We start from the raw sequence: 22225 nt of genomic DNA on the forward strand, positions 1-22225 counted from the left end.
ACAAGAAATAAGACAGTGATGGCTATAAAGGGAGTGACCAGAGCAACTGAGATACTCATTTACCTCCCACATCCAATGTATATGCTTCACAACCCCCCCCAATAACAAATTAACAAAATACAACAGCTAGAACTACAGAATCCATTCATTCGAGGGTGGTGGAAGGCAGGAAGGAAAAGTGGGAGAGTAAATGGCACAGGGAGAAAAAAGTGCTAAAATCAGTCCAGGCACAAGGACCAGCAAATGCTAGAAAAACCCATGATCATTTCCGACTCATGGTGGTGTTAAAAATCTACACACTGGCGTCGGGAAGATTCTACCTTACATGCACCAGAGACAAAAATTCCATTTCCTCAGAGATAGAAGAATATGCAGAGGGCCCTTGGAAGAGTGGGTTCTGCCTTCCCTGGTGGAGGAAGTGAACAGGGAAAAGAGCTGCCACAGCCTCCTTCCAATTCCACCTTTCCTCTTCAGATGGCAGTTGACTCAGTGGCCTGCAGCAGTCTTCGGTTTGGCAGGAGATGGATGTGGTCAAGAGAACTTCTCTGAAGAGATTGAGTTGCTCAGGGCAGACTGCAGGTAAACTGTCTTGCAGAAGAGTCTTTGCTTAAGAAGACCACCTAGGAGAAGAGGCGCAACTGGAAGAGGCAAGCTTTGCCAGGGGCCTTTGCCTCACTGGCTCGGATAATGAATAAAGAAAAGAGGATGGAGAAGAGACAGCCACTGGTAATGTATGAGGACTGCATTGCTGTGAGAAAATCCAAGGGCAAACCAAACCCAAAATAGCAAGGGCAATTCCTTTCTATGTTTGACAAACGCTGGTGCATTTCTTGTTTTTTTTTTGTTTTTTTTTTTGAGTTGGAGTCTCACTCTGTTGTCCAGACTAGAGTGCAGTGGCTGCTCCCGGCCTCTGCAGCCTCGACCTGCTGGGCTCCAGCGATCCTTCTGCCTCAACCTTCCAAGTAGCTGGAACTACAGGCGTGCGCTACCATGCCCGGCCAATTTTTTGATTTATTGTAGAGATGAGGTCTCGCCAAGTTGCCCAGGCAGGTCTCGACCCCGTGGGCTCAGGCAATCCACTCACCTAAGCCTCCCAAAGCGTGGAATTACAGGCTGGCTGGTGCATTTCAATTCCATTATTGAACCAATGATACTCAAAGTAGTACAGTGAGTAGAGAAGGGACATATGCAGGAGACTAACCAGCTGACCAACAAGATGGATGGGAAAGAGACTCACAAAAATATTCCCTGAATGAGGAAAACAACCTGCAGCAAAAGGTTAAAGAGCATATCAGCACTTACTTTGCTGACACTAGGGAATGGGTGAGGCTTCCTTGCTGATATTTCAAATACCAGGTCAGCTATATCTTGAAACCAAATGGCATTCACAACTTTGCTAAGCACAAACAAGGGGAGCATTCAAAAGAGAACTTAAAATTGATGTGAGGAGGAATTCCAACCGTGACCAAACATCTCCATGTAGTGATGGATCACCAATAATTTGGGTTGTTACTGACTGAAGCACAGGAATAAACATGTGATAAAACAAGAGAAGACAACTAGAAAACTCCACCATTCCAAGTGCAACACTGGAAAATTCTAACAATACAAGGCTCACTCTCTTGCTTTTGCTCTATATATTCTGGGTTCTCTTCTGTGCCAGGACACTACTTGCCCTTCTTTGATACTGTTCCTCTCTCGTTTTGCTGGATTTCAGCATCTAGCTTTGAGATGGTACAAAATACCCCAGAGGTAGTCTTTGATTCCCTTAAAGATAAGTTACTTCCACCATTGTGTGTTAAACTCCACGTGACTCTTTGAGCTATGGCTACCATGCTTCTTGACTTTGGACCCCCCCCCCCACCTTGGGGAGGTAAATATTCTCTCTCTTCTCTCTAATTACTTTCCCCCCCCCCCCCCCGAGTTGGAGTCTCACTCTGTTGCCCAGGCTGGAGTGCAGTGGCATACTCACGGCCACCCCAACATCCCTGCTGGGTTCCGGAGATCCTTCCACCTCAGTCTTCCAAGCAGCAGGAACTACAGGTCCCCACTACCATGCATGGCTAATTTTTTACTTATTGTAGAGATGAGGTCTCACCAAGTTGCCCGGGCTGGTATTGAACCTGCAGGCTCAGGTCATCCTCTCACCTTGGCCTCCCAAAGTGCTGGGATTTCAGGCTGAATCACTGAACCTGGCCTCTAATTACTTTTTAAATAAACTACATTTTCCAATCCGCAGCTTTATTGTCACAGTTCCAGCCCCTTACCCATCACAGCCTGCTTGATTCCTCTGTGCCTGGTGCCTGCTGTGCTGGGGTGCTCCACTTCTTTGACTTTCTAATAATGGCCGTTCTGACTGGTGTGAGGTGATATCTCATTGTGGATTTTATTTGCATTTTTCTGATGATTAGTGATATTGAGCATTTTTTCATATGTTTGTTGGCCGCTTGTGTGTCTTCTTTTGAAAAATTTCTATTCATGTCATTTGCCCACTTTTTGGTGTGTGTGTGTGTGTGTGTGTGTGTGTGTGTGTGTGTGTGTGTGTTGAGTTGTTTGAGTTCCGTGTAAACTCTGGATATTAGCCCTTTGCCTGAGGCATAATTTGCAAATATTTTCTCCCACTCAGTAGGTTTTCTGTTCACTCTTGATTATTTCTTTTGCTGCACAGAAGTTTTTTAGTTTAATTAAATCCCACTTGTCTATTTTATTTTTTGGTGCAATTGTTTCTGGGGTCTTTGTCCTAAATTCTTTGCCTAGGCCAATGTCCAGCAGAATGTTTCCTACTAGCGTTTTTATAATTTCAAGTCTTACATTTACGTTTTTGATCAATCTTGAGTTAATTTTTGTATATGGAGAGAGAGAGAGAGAGAGAGAGAGAGAGAGGGGTCCAGTTTCATTCTTCTGCATATGGCTAGCCATTTTTCCCAGCACTATTTATTGAATACAGTCTCCCTTTTCCATTGTTTATTTTTTTCAGCTTTGTCAATGATCAGTTGGCTATAGGAATGTGGCTTTATTTCTGGATTCTCTTTTCTATTCCATTGGTCTCTCAGTCTATCCTTTTACAAGTATCATGCTGTTTTAGTTACTATAGACTTGTAGGATAATTTGAAGTCAAAGGCAGTGTGATGCCTCCACTATTGTTCTATTTGCTTGGAATTGTTTTGGCTATTTTTTGATCCTTATAAACTTTAGGATTATTTTTTCCAGTTCTGTGAAGAATGTAGTTGGTATTTTGATCACGATTGCTGTGGATCTGTAGATTGCTTTGGACAGTATGATAATTTTAGCAATATTGATTCTTCCAATCCATGAACATGAGATGCTATTCCATTTGTGTAATCTACAATTCCTTTCACTAGTGTTTTGTAGTTCTCCTTGTAGAGTTCTTTTACTTCTTAGTTAGGTGTATCCCTGGGTATTTTATTCTATTTTTTGTGGCTAGTATGAATGGGATTGAGCTCTTGATTTGGTCTTGGCTTGAGCATTGTTGGTGTATAGGAACACTACCAATTTTTGTGCATTGATTTTATATCCTGAGACTTTACTGAAGTCATTTATTAGGTCTAGTAGTTTCTTGGAGGAGTCTTTAGGATTTTCTAGGTATACAATCATGCCATCCTTGAACAGGGATAGTTTGACTTCCTCCTTGCTGATTTAGATGCCTTTTATTTCTCTTGCAGAATTCCTGTTGCTAGGACATCAAGTAGGATGTTGAATAAGAGTGGTGAGAGAGGACATCGTGTCTTGTTTCTGTTCTGAGGGGGAATGTTTTTAGCTTTTCCTGATTAAGTATGATGTTGGCTGTTGGTTTGTCATATATGGCTCTTATTATTTCGAGATATGTTTCTTCAATGCCCAGTTTGTTGAGAGTGTTTATCATGAAGGAAGGTTGGATTTTGTTGAATGCCTTTTCTGCATCTATTAAGATGATCTGTTTATGTGGTGATCATGTTTATTGATTTGTGGATATTGAGCCATCCTTGCATCCCCAGAATAAAACGCAATTAGTCATAATAAATAATTTTTTTGATGTGCTGTTGAATTAGGTTTGCTAGTATTTTGTTAAGGATTTTAGCATCTATATTAATCAGGGAAATAGGCCTGCAGTTTTCTTTTTTGTTGTGTTCTTGCCTGATCTTAGTATCAGTGTGATACTGGTTTCATAGGATAAGTTAGGAAGGAGTCCCTACTCCTTGATTTTCTGGAATAGTTTCAGTAAGATTGGTATCAGCTCTTATTTGTACATCTGGTAAAATTTGGCTGTGAATCCACATGTCTTGGCATTTGTTCGTTGGGATTTTTTTATTTTATTATTACTGATTCAATTTCATTGCTCATTATTGATCTATTCAGAGTATCTATTTCTTCTTGGTTCAGTTTTGAGAGGTTGTATTCCAGAAATTTATTTCCTCCAGGCTTTCCAGTTTGTTGCCATAGAGGTGTTCATAGTAGTTCCTGATGATTTTTTTATTTCTGTGGTATTGGTTGTTATGTTCCTTCTATCATTTCTGATAGAAATTATTTGAATTTTTTCTCTTTATTTCTGATTAGCCTAGTTGGCAGTCTGTCATTGTTGCTTATCCTTTTGAAAACACAACTTTTAATTCATTGAACCTATGTATATATTTTTTTGGTTTCAATGTCTTTAAGTTCTGTTCTCATCTTTGTCATTTCTTTTCTTCTGCTAGCTTTAGGTTTAGATTGTTCATGTTTTTCTAATTCTCAGAGGTGCAAGTTTAAGTTGTTAATCTCTGATTTCTCTATTTTTTGAACTAGGCATTTAATGCTACAAAACTTTCCTCTCAGAAGTGTTTTTACGTGTTCCAGTGGTTTTGGTATATTGTGTTACTATTTTCACTTGTTTCAACAAATTTTTTGATTTCTGTCTTAATTTCCTTGTTTATCCAAGGGTCATTCAAGAGAAAGTTGTTCAGTTTTCATACAGTGGTGTAGTTTTGGGAGCTCTTCTTAGTGTTGATTTCTAATTTTATACTACTGTGGTCTGAGAATATACTTGGTATAATTTTGATGTTTTTAAATTTATTGAGACTGGCTTTATGGCCAAAGATATGCTTTATTTTGGAGAATGTTCTGTGCAGAGATGAGAAGAATGTATATTGTGCAGTTGTTGGGTGGAAAGTTCTGTACTTGTCTGTTAGGTTCATTTGGCTTTTAATCTCATTTTAGCTCAGTTTTTCTTTATTAATTTTCTGCTTCAATGCTCTGTCCAGTGATGTCAGTAGGGTGTTGAAGTCACCCACTATTATAATATTGCTATCAACATGTTCTTGGAGGTCCAGGAATGTTTTCCTTATGAATTTGGATACTCTGGTGTTTGGTGTGTATACGTTTAAGATGGTTAATTCTTCTTGTTGAATTTCACCCTTTATTATTATATAATGTCCTTCTTTGTCTTTCTTTAATGTTTTTGGCTTAAAGTCTGAGTTGTCTGATATGAGGATGGCTACTCTTACTCATTTTTATTTTCATTTACTGGAAATATCTTTTTCTGCCCATTTACTTTGAGTCTGTGACTGTCTTTGGCTAGTAGGTGGGTCTCTTGTAGGCAGGATATGGTTGAGTCTTTTTTTTTTAAATTCAGTTTGCTACTCTGATTCTTTTAAGTTAGGTGTTTAGCCCATTTACATTAAGGGTTAATAGTGATATGTGAGGTTTTTCCCTCCATTGTGTTGTAAGCTAGCTTACTTGGGGATTCTTTTTTTTTTTTTTTTTTTTGAGTTGGAGTCTCACTCTGTTACCCAGACTGGAGTGCAGTGGCTGCTCCTGGCCACTGCAGCCTCGACCTGCTGGGCTCCGGCGATCGTTCCGCCTCAGCCTTCCAAGTAGCCGGAATTACAGGCATGCGCTACCATGCCCGGCTGATTTTTTGATTTATTGTAGAGATGAGGTCTCGCTGCCCAGGCGGGTCTCGAACCCGCGGGCTCAGGCAATCCACTCACCTCAGCCTCCCAAAGGCGCGGGATTACAGGCTGAGTCACCGAACCCGGCTTACTTGGGGATTCTAATGTGTACTTGCTGTTTAGGCACTGTGAGCTTTGAACTTATGTACTGTTTTGTGATATTGAGAATTGTCATTTCATTTCCTTTAAGCATCTCTTGTGGGGCTGGTTTAATGGTGACAAATTCCCTTAGTGTTTATATGTCTGGGAAGGACTTTATTTCTCCTTTGTTTATGAAGCTTGGTTTAACTGAATACAAAATTCTTGACTGGCATTTTTTTTTTCTTTAAGGAGGTTGAAAATAAGTTCCATTCTCTTCTGGCTTATAGAGTTTCTGCTGAAAAGTCTGCTGTTATTCTAATGTCCTTCCTTTTATAAGTGATTCAGTGCTTCTCTTTTGCTGCTTTTTGGATATCTTCTTTCATGTTGACTTTGGAGAATATGATAATAATATACCTTGGTGAGGTTCACTTTGCAATATGTCTTGCAGTAATCCCTTGTGCTTCTTTCAACTGGATGTCTAAGTTTCTTTTGAGACCAGGAACTTTTTTTGAATTATTTCCTCAATATATTTCCCACACTTTTTACACTTCTTCTCACTCTGGGATGCCTATTATTCATAGGTTTGGTTGCTTTACATAATCCCATAGTTCTCAGACTTTTTGCTTATTCTTCTTGATTCTTTTCTGTTTCTATCTCACTGGGTTAGTTCAAAGAGCCCATATTCCATCTCTGAGATCCTTTCTTCTGCTTGTTGTAGCTTGCTGCTGTGGATTTGTACTGTTTTTTTTTAATTCTCATCCAATGCAGTTTTTTTTAGTTTTGTTTGAGTTTTTAAAAAGTTGTCAAACTCTTCTTTCACCTCTTGCATTGTTCTACTAATTTCTTTGAGTTGGTTATCAGTTTTATCTTGCCTCTCATTGAACTTTCATATAATTTATATTTTGTATTCATTATTTGACATTTAAAGTATTTCATTGTGGTTAGTTTCTGTTGTTGAAGACTTGGTAAGCCACATTGGAAGATGTAAGACTGTTTTTTCATACTTTCAGAGCAGTTTCTGTGGTTCTTTGTCATCTGGATGAACTATGGTACTTATGAGTTCCTTTCATATAGATGGCCTATATATGTAGACTTTCCCAAGTGTTGGTTGTAATAGTGATATATAAAAAGTGTGGGCTGGCCCACTGCTTCCTGAGAGACTTGGGTGTTGAGTGTCTTGGGAGACTCACCCTGCTCCTCAGTGTTGTGTGCTGGTGTGAGAAAACTACCTGTTGTGACACTTAAAAATACTACATCAAACTTTTATTGCTTCTTTATGTTGGAGCATTCCAAATTTTCTTTTGTAGCTATCTTGAAATAAAATCAATTTTGCTACTATTTTTATCAAACACTAGAACTTATTCCTTCTATCTAGTTGTATTTTGTACCCATTAACCAACTGACTTTCATTCTTCATTCCCCCTACGTTTCTCAGTCTCTGATAGCCAACATCCTATTCTTTCCTTCCATGAGATCAAATTTTTTAGTACCCATACAAGAATGAAAACATATGATATTTGTCTTTCTGTGCCTAGCTAATTTCACTTAACATAATGTCCTCCAGTTCCATCCACGTTGCTCCAATGGACAGGATTCCATTCTTTTATGGCTGAACAATATTCCATTGTGTATATGAACCACATTTTCTTTATTCATTCATCTGTTGATGGACATTTAGGTTGAGTTCATATCATGGCTATTATGAGTAATGCTGTAATAAATATGGGAGTTCAAATCTCTCTGATATACTGATTTCCTTTCTTTTGGATACATACCAAGTAGTGAGATTGCTAGATCATGTGATAGTTCTACTTTTAGTTTTTTGAAGAACCTCCATATGGTTCTCCACAATGTGTGAGGATTCTCCTTTCCCTATATCCTCTTCAGCACCTGCAATTTTCTTTTTGATACTAACCATTTTAACTGATATCTCACTGTCATTTTAATTTACATTTCCATGATGATTGGTAATGTTGAACATTTTTTTTACATGCCAGTTGGCCATTTTGTATGCCTTCATTTGAAAAATTTCTGCTCAGATCTTTTGTTCATTTTAAAATCAGATTATTTGCTTTTTTGTATGAGTTGTTTGAGATCCTTATATATTCTGGTTGTTAATCCCTTGTTGGATAGTTTGAAAATATTCACATTCTATAGGTTGTTTCTTCACTTTGTTGATTTTCTCATTTTCTATGCAGATAGTTTTTAGCTTGCTGTGATTTTGTTTGTCTATTTTTGATTTTTGATTTTTGCCAGTGCTTTTGAGGTCTTACCTAAACTGAATGTCCTGATATGTTTCCAAATATTTTCTTCTAGTAGTTTTATAGTTTCAGGTTTTACATCTAAATCTTTAATCCATTCTGATTTTTGTCTATGATCAGAGATAAGGGTCTAGTTTTATTTGGATAGTTGTTCAGTTTTCCAAGCACCATTTATTGAAGAGACTGTCCTTTCTCCAATGTATAGTCTTGGCAACTTTGTTAAAAATGAGTTGGCTATAAATGCATGGATTATTTTCTGGGTTCTCTATTCTGTTCCATTAGTTTGTGTGTCTGCTTTTATGCCAGCACAATACTGTTTTGGTTACTATAGATTTGTAATATGTTTTGAAGTCAGGTAATGTGCCACCTTTTGCTCAGGATTGCTTAGGCTCTTCAGAGTCTTTTGTGGTTCCATATGAATTTTAAGATTGTTTCTTCTATTTTTGTGAAGAATATCATTGGTATTTTGGTAGGACTTGAATTTAATCTGTAGATTACTTTGGGTAGTATTGACATTTTAACTCATCTAATTCATGAACATGGGATAAATTTCCATTTATTTTTTATTTTAAAGATGTGGGATATAATTCAGGATTAGGCATACAAGTGGTCATCATACAGGTAAAGTTTGGGCTTTTCTTTGGTCCCCACTCTGCCTGGTTTGAGATCAGGTACCCTTATTGATGTTGTGTCCCCCCACCCCCAGAAGTATCCCACTACTGCCAACCTTTACTTATAGTATTATGGTAAGTGTTCAGGGTATACTTATGAGTGAGAACAAGTGATACTCTATTCTTTGTTTCTGTGATAGGTCATTGAGTATAATAGACTCTAAATTCATCCCAGTTGCTGTGAAGTCCATATGTTTGTCCTTCTTTATGGCTGCATAGTATTCTATTGTGTATATGTACCATATTTAAAAAAATCTAGTCCAGTTTCAATGGGCAGTGAGGTTGGTTCCATATTTTTGCTACTGTGAATAGTGCTGCTATAAACATGTGTGTGCAGGTATCTTTTTTGTAGAATAATTTGAGTTCCTTTGGGTATATTACCAGTAGGAAGATTGCTGGGTCATATGGAAGGTTAATGTCTAGTTCTTTTAGAAATCACCACACTGTTTTCCAAAGAGGTGCACTAGTTTGCATTCCTAGAAGCAGTGTAGAAGCATTCCTTTTTCTCCACACCCTTGCTAGCATCTGTTGTTCTTTCTTTTATTAATGATGGTCATTTTTACTAGGGTTAGGTTGTATCTTAATGTGGTTTTGATTTGCATTTCTCTGATGATTAGTGAGGCTGAGAACTTTTTCATCTATCTGTTGGCTGCCTGTATCTCTTCTTTTGAGAAACGTTTATTCATGTCTTTTACCCACTTTTTAATGGGGCTGTTTGTTTTTTTCCTTTCTGCATGTTTGAGTTCCTTGTAGATCCTGGGTGTTAGGTCTTTGTCAGATAAACAGTTAGCAAATATTATTTTTTCTCATTCTGTAGGCTATCTCCCTGCTCTCTTGATGATTTCTTTGGCTTTGCAGAAGCTTTTCAGTTTTTATGAGGTCCCATTTGTCTATCTTATCTCTTATGGCATGGGCACTTGGTGTTCTGATCAGGAATTGGTTGCCAGTTCCAATTTCTATGAGGGTGTCTCCTGCGTTTTCTAAGATTCTTATAGTTTGAGGTTTTACATTTAGGTTTTTGTCCATTTAGAATTGATTTTTGTGTATGGTGATAGGTAGGTGTCCTGTTTCAATTGTCTGCATGTGGTCAGTCAGTTTTCTCCTCTCCCCAGTGGTTGTTGGTGGAGGCTTTGTTGAAGATGAGTTGGGTGAGAAAATGAGATTTTGCTTCTAGAATCTCTATCCTGTTCCATTGGTCTATATGCCTATTCTTGTACTAGTACCAGGCAGTCTTGATTATTGTAGCCTTATAGTAAAGCTTAAAGTCTGGAAGTGTGATACCTCCCACTTTGTTTCTTTTGCTGAGGATTATTTTGGCTATTCATGGTCATGTATGTTTTCATATGATCTTCTGTGTTGTCTTTTCCAGTTCTGAGAAGAATGATGTTGGTAATTTAATGGGTATTGGATTGAATCTGTAGATTGCCTTTAGTAGGATAAACATCTTAACAATGTTGATTCCTCCATCCATGAGCATGTAATATTTTTCCATTTGTTTGTGTTTTCTTGGATTTCTTTGAGCAGTGTATTGTAGTTTTCATTGCAAAGGTCTCTCTTATCTCTGGTTAGAAAGATGCCAAGGTATTTTATTTTATTTTTTTGTCACTATTGTGAATGAGATTGTGTTTTTTATTTGATTCTCTGCCTGCTTGTTGTTGGATATAAGAATGTAACTGTCTTTTGCACATTTATTTTGTACCCTGAGACATTGCCAAAACCCTTTATCAGTATAAGCAGGTTTATGACAGGTTCTCTTGAGTTTTTGAGGTATAGGATCATATTGTTAGCAAAGAGGGATAACTTAACTTCCTCTTTTCCTATTTGGATACTCTTGATTTCCTTCTCTTGTCTAATTGTTTTAGCTAGGACTTCTAATACAATGTTTAACAGGATGGGGGAGAGTCAGCAGCCTTGTCTTGTTCTGGTTTTCAGGGTAAGTGTTTTCTCTTTCTGTCCATTTAGCAATATGCTGGCTGTGGGTTTGTTTTAGATGGTGCTTATTATTTTGACATATGTTTCTTCTATGCCTAGATGTTTGAGGGTTTTTTTTATCAAGAAGGGATGCTGGGTTTTATCAAAAGCCTTTTCTGTGTCTAATGATATAATCATATGGTTCTTGTTTTTACATCTACTGATGTATTTAATTACATTTATGATCTTGCAGATTTGAACTAGCCCTGCATCCTGTGGATGAAGCCTACTTGGTCATGGTGGATGATTTTTGAGATGTGTTGTTGGATCCAATTCTCTAGAATCTTATTAAGAGTTTTTGCCTCCATGTTCATTTGGTATGTTGGCCTGTAGTTCTTTTATTTTTTATTTTTTGTTGGATCTTTACCTGGTTTGGGCTTCAGTGTGAGGTTAGTTTTGTGAAATGATTTGGGGAGAATTCCTTCTTTCTCAGTTGCCTGGAATACTTTCAATAAAATTGATATTAGTTCCTCCTTGTATGGTTTGTAAAATTCCACTGGAAAACGGTCTGGTCCATGGTTTTTTTTTTTTGTAGGTAATTTTCTTATGATGGAATTGATTTCCTGGGTTGTTATTTATCTACTTAGTGTCTCAATATCTTCTTGTTTCAACCTTGGTAGATAGTGTTATGTCAGAAAATTCTCTATTTCATTTAGATTATTACATTTGTTTCTATACAGGTGTGCATAGTAATCTCTGATAATTTTCAGTACTTCTTCGGGGTCAGTTGTGACTTGATCATTTGCATTTCTGATTGTGTTTATTTGGTCTTTTTCTTGGTCATTTTGGCTAGGGGTTCATTAATTTTGTTTATTCTTTCAAAGAACTAGATTTTTGTTTGTTGATTTTTTTTACCATAATTTTTTTTGTCTTCTATGTCCCATATTTGAGTTTTTACTTCAGTGATCTTGATTGTTCTGCTAAAGTTAGGGTTTTGGTGGTCTAGTCTTTCCAGCTCCCTTAGGTGATTTGTTAGGCTGTTAACTTGTGACCTTTTCATTTTCTTGATGTGTGTTCATATAGATATAAATTCCCTGCTTAGAACTGATTTCATGGCATCCCAGAGATTTTAGGAGGATGTTTCTTCATTTTCATTTGTTTCCAGGAAACTTTTAATTTCTGTTTTGATTTCTGTGTTGACTCAGTAGTTGTTCAGCATCATACTGTTTAGTGTCCATGTCTTTGTCGGTTTTGGAGGAATTTTTTTGTTGTTTATATTTATTTTTAGTCTACTGTGGTCTGAGAAGGTGCATGGTAGTATTTAAATCTTATGAAATTTGTTTATGTTTGATTTATGGCCAAGGATGTGATCAATCTTGAAGTATGTTCCATATGGTGATGAGTAGAATGTATATTCTGTGGCTGTTGGGTGGAGTATTCTTAGATATTTATTAAATTCATTTGGTTGAGCATCGATATGTGCTTCTGGATCTCTTTGTTGACTTTTTTGGCCTTGTTGATCTATCTAGGGTTGTTAGTGGGGTATTAATCCCCAAGCTATAGCAGTGTTAGAGTTAATATCCTTTTTTTAAAAAAGCAAAACTAAATAAGTTTATTTGCTTCAGGAATTCTCAGAGTGTTTACTGTGATGCTTTAAAAAATTTTTTTTTTAATTTTAAATATGTGGGGTACAGTTCAGGGTTAGGTATACAAATGTTCATTATGCAGATATCCTTGTTGATGAGGTGTGCTCCCCATCACCTGGAAGTTTCCCACTATTGCCAATTCTGCCCTCACCCCAGCAGTTACTGCCAATCCTTTTCTTACAGTATTATGATAACTGTTCAAGGTTCACTTATGAGTGAGAACATGTGATATTCAGTTCTTTGTTTCTGTGAAAGATCACTCAGGATTCTAGACTTTAAGTCCATTCAAGTTACTATGAAGTTCATAATTTTGTCCTTAGTGGCTACATAATATTCCATCATGTAAATGTACCATGTTTTTAAAATCTGGTCCTTTTAAATGGGCAGCATGGTTGGTTCCATATTTTTTGCTATTTTGTGAACAATGCTGCAATAACCATGCATATGTAGGCATCTTTTTCAAAGAGTGATTTGAGCTCCTCTGGGTATATTCCCAGTAGGGGGATTGCAGGGTCATATGGAAGGTCAATTTTTAGATCTTTTAGGATTTGCCAAACTGTTTCCCACAGAGGTTGTACTAGTTTACGCTCCCACCAAATGTGTAGAAGTGTTCCCTTTCCTCAACATCCTCTCCAACATCTGTTTGTTGAGTTATTGATGATGGCCATCCTGACTGGAGTTCAGTGGTATCTCAGTTTGGTTTTAATTTGCATTTCCTTGATGATGAGTGAGGCTGAGGATTTTTTCATGTATCTGTTGACTGCTCATATGTCTTCCTTTGAGAAGTGTCTATTCATATCTTTTGTCAACTTGTAATGGGGCTGTTTCTTCCCCCCAGCATGTTTGAGTTCCTTGTAGATCCTAGATCTTAGGCCTTTGTCAGATATAAAGTTGGCAAATAATTTTTCCTAGTCTGTGGGTAGTCTCCCTGATCTCTTGATGATTTATTTGGCTTTGCAGAAGCTTGACAGTTTGATGGGCACTTGGGGTTTTGCTCAGGATTTGATAGCCAGTTCTAATTGCCATCAGGGTGTCTCCTGCAATTTCTAAGGTTCTTGTAGTTTGAAGTTTTACATTTAGGTCTTTATTCCATTTAGAGTTCACTTTTGTGTATGGTGATAGGCAAGGGTCTTATTTCAATTTTCTGCATGTGGTCAGCCAGTTTTCCCAGTACCATTTACTGAATAAGTTCTCCACTCCCCAGTGGTTGTTGACAGAGGCTTTGTTGAAGATGAGTTGGTTGAGCAATTGAGGTTTTGCTTCTGGAATCTCTATCTTGTTCCATTGGTCTATATGCCTGTTCTTGTACAAGTATCAGACTGTTTTGATTATTATAACTTCATAATAAAGTTTAAAGTCTGGGAGTGTGAATCCTCCTGCTTTGTTCTTTTTTGCTGAGTATTGTTTTGGGAATATGTGGTCATTTACGTTTCCTTATGAATTCCTATATTTTCATTTCCAGGTCTGAGAAGAATGCTACTGGTAATTTAATGGGTATTGCATGAAATCTGTAGATTGCCTTGGGTAGAATGGACATCTTAACAATGTTGATTTTTCCAACCCATGAGCATGGAGTATTTTTCCATTCATTTGTGTCATCTTTGATTTATTTGAGCACTGTTTTGTAGTTTTCATTGTAAAGCTCTTTCAAGTCTCTGGTTAGGAAGATGCCAATGTATTTTTTTGTGTGTGTGGCTATTGTGAATGGGATTGTGCTCTTTATTTGGGTATCTGTTTGTTTATTGTTGATGTATAGATATGCAACTATCTTTTGCTCATTTATTTTATACCCTGAGACTTTGCCAAAGTCCTTTATCAGTGTAAGGTGGTTTTTGAGACATTCTCTTGGTTTTCAAGGTATAGAATTATGTCATCTGCAAAGAGGGATAACTTGATGTCCTCTTTTCCTGTTTGGCTACCCTTAATCTCCTTATTTTGTTTGATTGTTCTAGCCAGAACTTCCAAAACTATGTTGAAAAAGTGGGGTGAGAGGGGACATCCTTTTCTTGTTTCAGTTTTCAGGGGAGATGGTTACAATTTCTGTCTGTTTAGCAGTATGTTGGTGGTGGGTTTCTTATATATGGCTCTTACTATTTTGAGGTATGTTCCATCTATGCCTAGATGCTTGAGGGTTTTTATAAAGAAGTGGTACTGGATTTTATCAAAATCTTTCCCCACATCTAATAATATAGATGTTTTTGCATCAACTGATATATTTAATTACATTTATGGACTTGTGAACGTTGAACCAGCCCTTCCTCCTGGGGATGAAGTCTACTTGGTCATGGTGGATGATTTTTGAGATGTGTTGTTGGATCTGTTTTGATAGGATCTTGTTGTGAATTTTAGCATCTATGTTCATCAAGGATTTTGGCCTGTAGTTCTCTTTTTCTGTTGGTCTTTACTTTGTTTTGGTATCAGTGTGATGCTAGTTTCATGAAATGATTTGGGGAGAGTTTTATCTTTCTCAATGGCCTGGAATACTTTCAATAGAATTGGTATAAATTCCTCTTTGTATGTTTTGTAGAATTCTGCTGGAAAGTCTTCTTGTGCAGGACTTTTTTTTTTGTAGGTATTTTTCTTATGAAATAGTGAATTTCCTGTATTGTTATTGGTTTATTTAGGGTGCCAATTTCTTTTTGTTTCAACCTGGGAAGGTTGTGTGATATCAGAAAGTCCTCTATTTCCTCTAAGTTTTCAAGTTTGTTTCCATGCAAGTGGACATAGTAATCTCAGATAATCTTTTGTATTTCTTCAGGGTCTGTTGTGACTTGATCTTTTGCATTTCAGATTGTGTTTATTTGAACTTTTTGTTTGTCAGTCTAGGTAGGGGTCCATCAATCTTGTTTATCCCTTCAAAGAACCAGTTTTTTGTTTTGTTGATTTTTTTTTGTGTTATATTTTTGCCTTCTGTGTCCCAAATTTGGACTTTTATTTTGGTGATATGGATTCCTTTGCAGAAGTTAGAATTTTGTGGTTTTGCTTTTCTAGCTTCCTAGGTGAATTGTTAGGCTGCTAACTTGTGTTCTTTACTTTTTGTTCATGTGTGTTGATAGAGATATGAAATCTCCTCTTAGTATTGCTTTCATGGCATCCCAGAGATTTTGGTAAGAAGTCTCTTAATTTTCATTTGCTTTCAGGTATATTTTAATCTCTGTTTTGATTTCCTTGTTGACACAGGAGTTGTTTAGCATTATGCTATTTAGTGTCCATATCTTTGTGGGTTTTGTGGGAACTTTGTTGGTGCTGATATTCATTTTTATTTCACTGTGGTCTGAGATGATGCATGGCAAGACTTCAGTCTTATGAATTTGTTTATGCTTGATTTATGACTGAAGATGTGGTTGATCTTAGAGAACATTCTATGTGGTATGAGTAGAATGTATATTCTGTGGTTGTTTTATGGAGTGCCCTGTAGGTATCAATTAAGTCCATTTGGTCAAGTGTCAAGTTGAGTTTCCAGATCTTCCTGTTGATTTTTTTTGCCTTGTTGATCTGTCTAGGGTTGTGAGTGGGGTATTTTAGTTCCTAGCTATGATAGTGTTAGAGTCAGTATCTTTTTTTAGTTTACCTAGAAGCTGCTTTATGAAAGTTGGTACTCCTATTATGGTACATGTATGTTTAGGATAGATATTTCTTTTTCTTTTTCTTTCATTTTAGGACCTGTAGTTTTCTTTTTTTATTTTAATTTTTTATTTTAAAGATGTGGGGTACAATTCAGGGTTAAGTATACAAATTTTCATTATGCAGGTACTCTTGTTGATTAGGTCTGCCCCCCCCAACAGATTCCCACTACTGGCAATCCCACTTCCTCACTCCCTTCCTTGCAGTTTCCCACTACTGCCAATCCTTTTCTTGTAGTATTATGATAGTTTTTCAAGATCTGCTTATGAGTGAGAACACATGACACTCATTTCTTTGTTTCTGTGAAAGATCACTCAGTATTATAAACTCTAAGTAGGATGGATATTTCTTGTTGATAAATTGAACCTATTATCATTATGTAGTGACATTCCAGCCTTTTTAAGTTTTTGATATCTTAAAGGGTATTTTGTCTGATATTAAGATCACAACTCCTGCTTTCTCTTGGGTTCTGTTCACTGGAAATTTTGTTTCCCATCCTCTTTGAGTCTTGAGTGTCCTTTCTGGTGAGATGAGTTTCTTGAAGACAGTATATTATTGCCTCATGATATTTTATCCATTGCCATTCTATATCTTTTCAGTGGTGCTTTTAGTCCATTCACATTCAGGCTAATTATTGAGATGTGGGAATCTTTCCCTGTCATGAGGTTCTTACAGAATTTGTTGTTGTTGCTGCTGTTTGTTTGTTTATTTGTTTCTTTCTTTTGATTTTGGGGTTGTTTCATGTGTGTTTTCAATCTTTTCCCTGAATTCTTGGGAAGGGTTGTGTCGTTCTTTTTTCCTTTCTTCTGTGTTTAATACTTTCTTCAAAGAAGACCTTAAGAAATACTTTCTTAAGTGTTTCTTGTAGAGCTGGTCTCAAGGCAGCAAAAACTGTTAGGGATTGGATATCTGGGAGGGATTTTAGTTCTCCATCAGTGATGAAACTTAGCTGGGTAGGTAATTCTTGGTTGAAATTGTTTATCTTTGAGAACTTTGAAGATTGGTCTCCAAGCTCTCCTAGCCTGAAGTGTTTCTGTAGATAATTCTGCTGGTATTCTAATTGGTCTTCCCTGGTAGGTAGTCTGACTTCTCTTTTGCTGCCTTTAGGAGATTTTCTTTTATACCTACTTTGTGTAGGTGAATTACTGTGTGTCTAGGAGTTGGTCTTCTCATTTGTTGTCTTGCAGGGGTTCACTGAATCTCTTGTGTTTGAAGGGCCGAATCACTGATGAGATGAAGGAAGTTTTCTTGGATAATTTCATGTAATGTTTGTTCCATGGTGGTCTCTGTCTCTCTATCTGCCTCAGGGATTCCAATTAATCTTAGGTTTGACCTCTTGAAATAATTACTCCTCTCTTGGAGGTTTTGTTTTGTCTTTTAGAGCTTCTTTTCCGGGAGTTCTGGTAAGATGGTGATGGCATAGGTGGAATTGTGAGATTCTCTGAACTTGAGTTCCCCAAAAGACTCTTACTTTTCTTTCCCCACCCCCCTGCCTACCACCAGCCACACTGGTCTGAGGCCTGGGGACCCTCAGTCCCATGCAGGGCTGGATGTTGTGGCCCCCAGCTGCTGCTGCTCTACTATATGTGACTCCTGCCTGCACGGGAGTCTCATGTCTCAGCTCCCTTCCTGGCTACATCGTCTCACCCAGCACCCAGCACCAAACTGCCAGTCACCCAGGGAGGCTCTGGGTGCCTGCCCCTCAGAGATACCAATTCCATTTCTGGCTGAAGTACCCTGTGAGCAGCCCAGGATCACTCTAGCTGCTCACTGCCTGCCCTTTGGAGCTTTGGAGTTCTGGAGCTCTGGGCCCACCCTGGCTGAGGCAATCAGCGCATGACCCCTGCTTTTGTAAGGGAACAGCATATCTTAGGAGGTGCTGATTGGAGACTCTCAGCTCCAGAGGAGGGAATTCCTGACCCCCTCCTCCACCCCAGCCCGCTGGTGGCACCTCGGGTCCAGCGCCCAGCTGTGCAGCTGATCCCCAGTGCCTCCCATGCCACCATAGTCCATCATAGGATGCCCAGGGACCCAGACAAGCAGAGAGAAAGTATACACGAAAGAGAAACTGCCACCTCGGCTATTCTCCAGGCAGAGATTTGCATTGCGTCGCCCACCTATGAGCAACATCCACCTCAGTTCCTAAGGTGATGTTACTAAACAGGAGACACAGCCCCTCCCCTACACTGAATCAGACAAAGGCAACTAAGCATTGCAGATCTCCCAGGCAGCAGGCTAAAAAGAATACCCAAGGTGTGAGTAAATTTAGCTGTCTGTAATGAAAACAAAGGGGAGAGGCTGGAGATCAGAGCTGAAGAGACTTTAGACACTCAGGAAAGATTCCAGAGCTGGTCTGATTTCTTATTTTGACTTTTGATTTTATCATTTTGACTGTGTGTTTTGCTCACTTTTGCTTGCTTTTTGACTTACACTGTCTGTTTGTGTTAGGCAAAATGCATCAAAAGGCATGATTTTATTGGTCTATCTTTGTGTAGCTACCAGTATTCTTTAGGGAATTTTGCTTGCATATTTTTTTCATTTCTCTCCGACCTTGTGTCTCTTTTTCACCTGTTAGCTGGTATGTATGTCTGTTTTCCCTCTCACTCTTCTCTATTTTTAAGTTCCTATTGATCCCCTCTTCCTTCATTATTTTCCTCTTTCATACCTCCTTTTTTTTCAGGGACAAAACCTACATACCACTGCACAGACAGATTGTAAGGCAGTGGGAAATAGCTTCCAGTGGGCTCATATACCAGTTGGTGAATGGTGAAATCAGCATATAGATTCTGAATGACAGCTTCCTCCTCAATTAAACCTCAAAACTGCAAAAAGTACACTCGCAGCCCACACTCCAACCTCAAAAGTGAACAAAGCCAGAGGACTCTCATAAGGAAGAACAGGAGATTAAATAAGTGAAGCAAAAGCAACCCCACCTTCCCTGAAAAACAGACAAAAGAAGGGGAGAAGAGAGAAATATCTACACAAATGAAGAAAAACCAAAAGAAGAATATGGGTCTCTCCCAGACCCCTGAGAGGGCACACACTGAGAAAACTGACTTTGGAATGCAAACAATGAAGAGCCCCCAGAATGACTGGTCTCAAACTACAAATCTAGATATCAAGACATTAATGGAGAGATTAAAAAGAATTGAGGAGAGACAAAAAGAAACTAGGCAGGAGCTGATAACTGAGATAACAGTAATAAAGATTACTGTGAATGAAATAAATAACAAACTGATAAGCATGGAAAGCAGAATTACCCAAGCAGAAGGAAGAATCTCAGAGCTTGAGGACCAAAATACAGAACTAACCCAAACTGTTAAAAACACAGAAAGCAAGCTCAAAAAGACAGAACAAAACCTACAAGAGATGAGCAATTACTTCAAGAGACCAAACCTAAGAGTAATTGACCTTCCTGAGGCAGAAAGAGAGACAGACCACACTGGAACAAACTTTCCATGAGATTATTCAAGAAAACTTCCCTCATCTAATCAATGATGCAAAAATTCAAACACAAGCGATTCAGAGAACCCCTGCAAGACAACAAATGAGAAGACCAATTCCTAGACACATAATAATTCACCAAACAAAGTTGGTGTAAAAGAAAAAAATACTAAAGACAGCAAGAGAAAAAGGCCAGATCACCTACCATGGCAGACCAATTAGAATAGCAGCGGATTTATCTACAGAAACCCCACAGGCTAGGAGAGCTTGAAGCCCTATCTTCAAAGTCCTAAAAGATAAACAATTTCAACCAAGAATAAACTACCCAGCCAAGTTAAGCTTCATCAGCGAGGGAGTATTGAAATCTTTCCCAGAAATCCAATCCCTAAGAACTTATGTTGCCACCAGACCACCTCTACCTGAAACACTTAAGAAAGTACTAATCACAGAAGAAAAGGAAAAAAGAACAATGTTCTTCACAAGAGTACAGGAAATAGAATAAAATACACATGAACCAACCCCAAAACTGAAAGAAAGACAAAAAACCAAATGGAAGAACAACAACTCTATAAGAACCCTATGATAGGGACCACTCTCACATTTCAATAATTAGCCTGAATGTGAATGGACGAAATGCACCACTGAAAAGACATAGAATGATAAAGTGGATAAAATACCACCAGGCAACAATGTACTACCTTCAAGACGCCCATCACACTAGAAAGAACATGCACAGACTCAAAGTAAGAGGATGGGAAACAAATTTTCAGGTGAATGGAACACAAAAGAAATGAGAAGTCTCGATCCTAATTTCAGAGAAAATATCATTTAAGCTATCAAAAATTAAAAAAGATACAGAGGGCCACTACATAATGATAAAAGGTTCACTCCATCAACAAGAAATATCTATGCTAAACATATATTTACCCAACATAGGAGCACCAAGTTTCAAAACCAGCTTCTAGGAAAACTAAAGAAAGATATTGAATCTAACACCATCATAACTGGGGACTTTAATACCCCACTCACAACCCTAGACAGATCATCAGGACAAAAAATCAGCAAGGAGATCTGGAACCAGAATGTGACTCTTGATCAAATGGACTTAATCAATACCTACAGAACACTCCATCCAAAGACCACAGAATACACATTCTACTCATCACTGCATGGAATGTATTCCGAGATCGACCATGTACTTGGCCATAAATCAAGCATAAGCCAATTTAAAAGGACCAAAATTTTACCATGCACCTTCTCGGATCACAGTGGAATAAAAATAAATATTAGCATCAACAAGGTCCCCCCCAAACCACAAAAACATGGACACTAAACAGCATGATGCTAAACAACTCCTGGGTCAATGATGAAATCAAAACAGAAATCAAAATATACCCAGACAAATGAAAAGAAGAAACCTCTTACCAAAATCTCTGGGATGCCATGAAAGCTATAGTAAGAGGGAAATTTATATCCCTACAAATGCACATGAAGAAAATGGAAGGATCACAAATTAACAACTGAATAAGCCACCTAGGAAGCTGGAAAAGCAAGACCACAAAAACTCTAATTTCAGTAGAGGAATCCAGATCACCAAAATAAAAACCCAAATCCAGGACATAGAAGACAAAAAGATAATATAAAAAATTCAATGAAACAAAAAGCTGGTTCTTCGAAAGGATAAACAAGATCGATGGTCCCCTAGCTAGACTGACCAAAAAAAAGAGAGAAAAAAACCCAAAGAAGTACAATCAGAAACACAAAAGATGAAGTCACATCTGACCCTGAAGAAATACAAATGACCATTTGAGACTATTATGTACACTTGCATGGAAACAAACTGGAAAACCCTTCAGAAATGGAGGACTTTCTGTCATCACAAAACCTGCTTAGGTTGAAACAAGAAGAAATTGAGACCCTAAATAGACCAATAACAATCAAGAAAATTGACTACATAATAAGAAAACTACCTAGAAAAAAAAGCCCTGAACCAGATGACTTTCCAGCAGAATTCTATAAGACATTTAAGGAGGAGCTGATACCAATCCTACTGAAGGTATTCCAGGTGATTGAGAAAGATGGAACCTCCCCAAGTCATTTTATGAAGCTAACATCACATTGATACCCAAGCCAGGTAAAGACCCAACAAAGAAAGAGAACTACAGGCCAATATCTTTGATGAACATATACTAAAATTCTCAACAAGATCCTAGTGAACCGAATTCAACAACACATCTCAAAAACCATCCATCGTGACCAAGTAGGCTTCATCCCTGGGATGCAAGGCTAGTTCAACATTCATAAAACCATTAATGTAATTAAATACATCAACAGCTGTCAAAACAAAAACCACATGATTATATCATTAGATGCAGAAAAAGCTTTTGATAAAATCCAGCACCCCTTCTTGATAAAAACCCTCAAACATCAAGGCATACAGGGAACATACTTCAAAGTAGTAAAAGCCATCTATGAGAAACCCACAGCCAGAATACTCCTAAATGGACAAAAATTGGAACCATTTCCCCTGAAAACTGGAACAAGACAAGGATGCCCACTCTCACTCTTCCTGCACAATATAGTATTGAAAATCATGGCTAGAGTAATCAGAGAAGAGAAGGCAATCAGGGGTATCCAAATAGGAAAAGAGGAAGTCAAGTTAT

At 37.9% G+C, this 22225-nt stretch overlaps 1 pseudogene; it reads right to left on the minus strand.

The window, feature by feature from the left end:
• Nucleotides 1-607: 607 nt before the first annotated feature.
• LOC103274247 overlaps nt 608-22225 on the minus strand; it is a 72837-nt pseudogene continuing 51219 nt past the window's right edge.

Source organism: Carlito syrichta, unplaced genomic scaffold (assembly GCF_000164805.1).
Source record: "Carlito syrichta isolate Samal-C Ts95f unplaced genomic scaffold, Tarsius_syrichta-2.0.1 Scaffold314658, whole genome shotgun sequence".
NCBI lineage: Eukaryota > Metazoa > Chordata > Mammalia > Primates > Tarsiidae > Carlito > Carlito syrichta.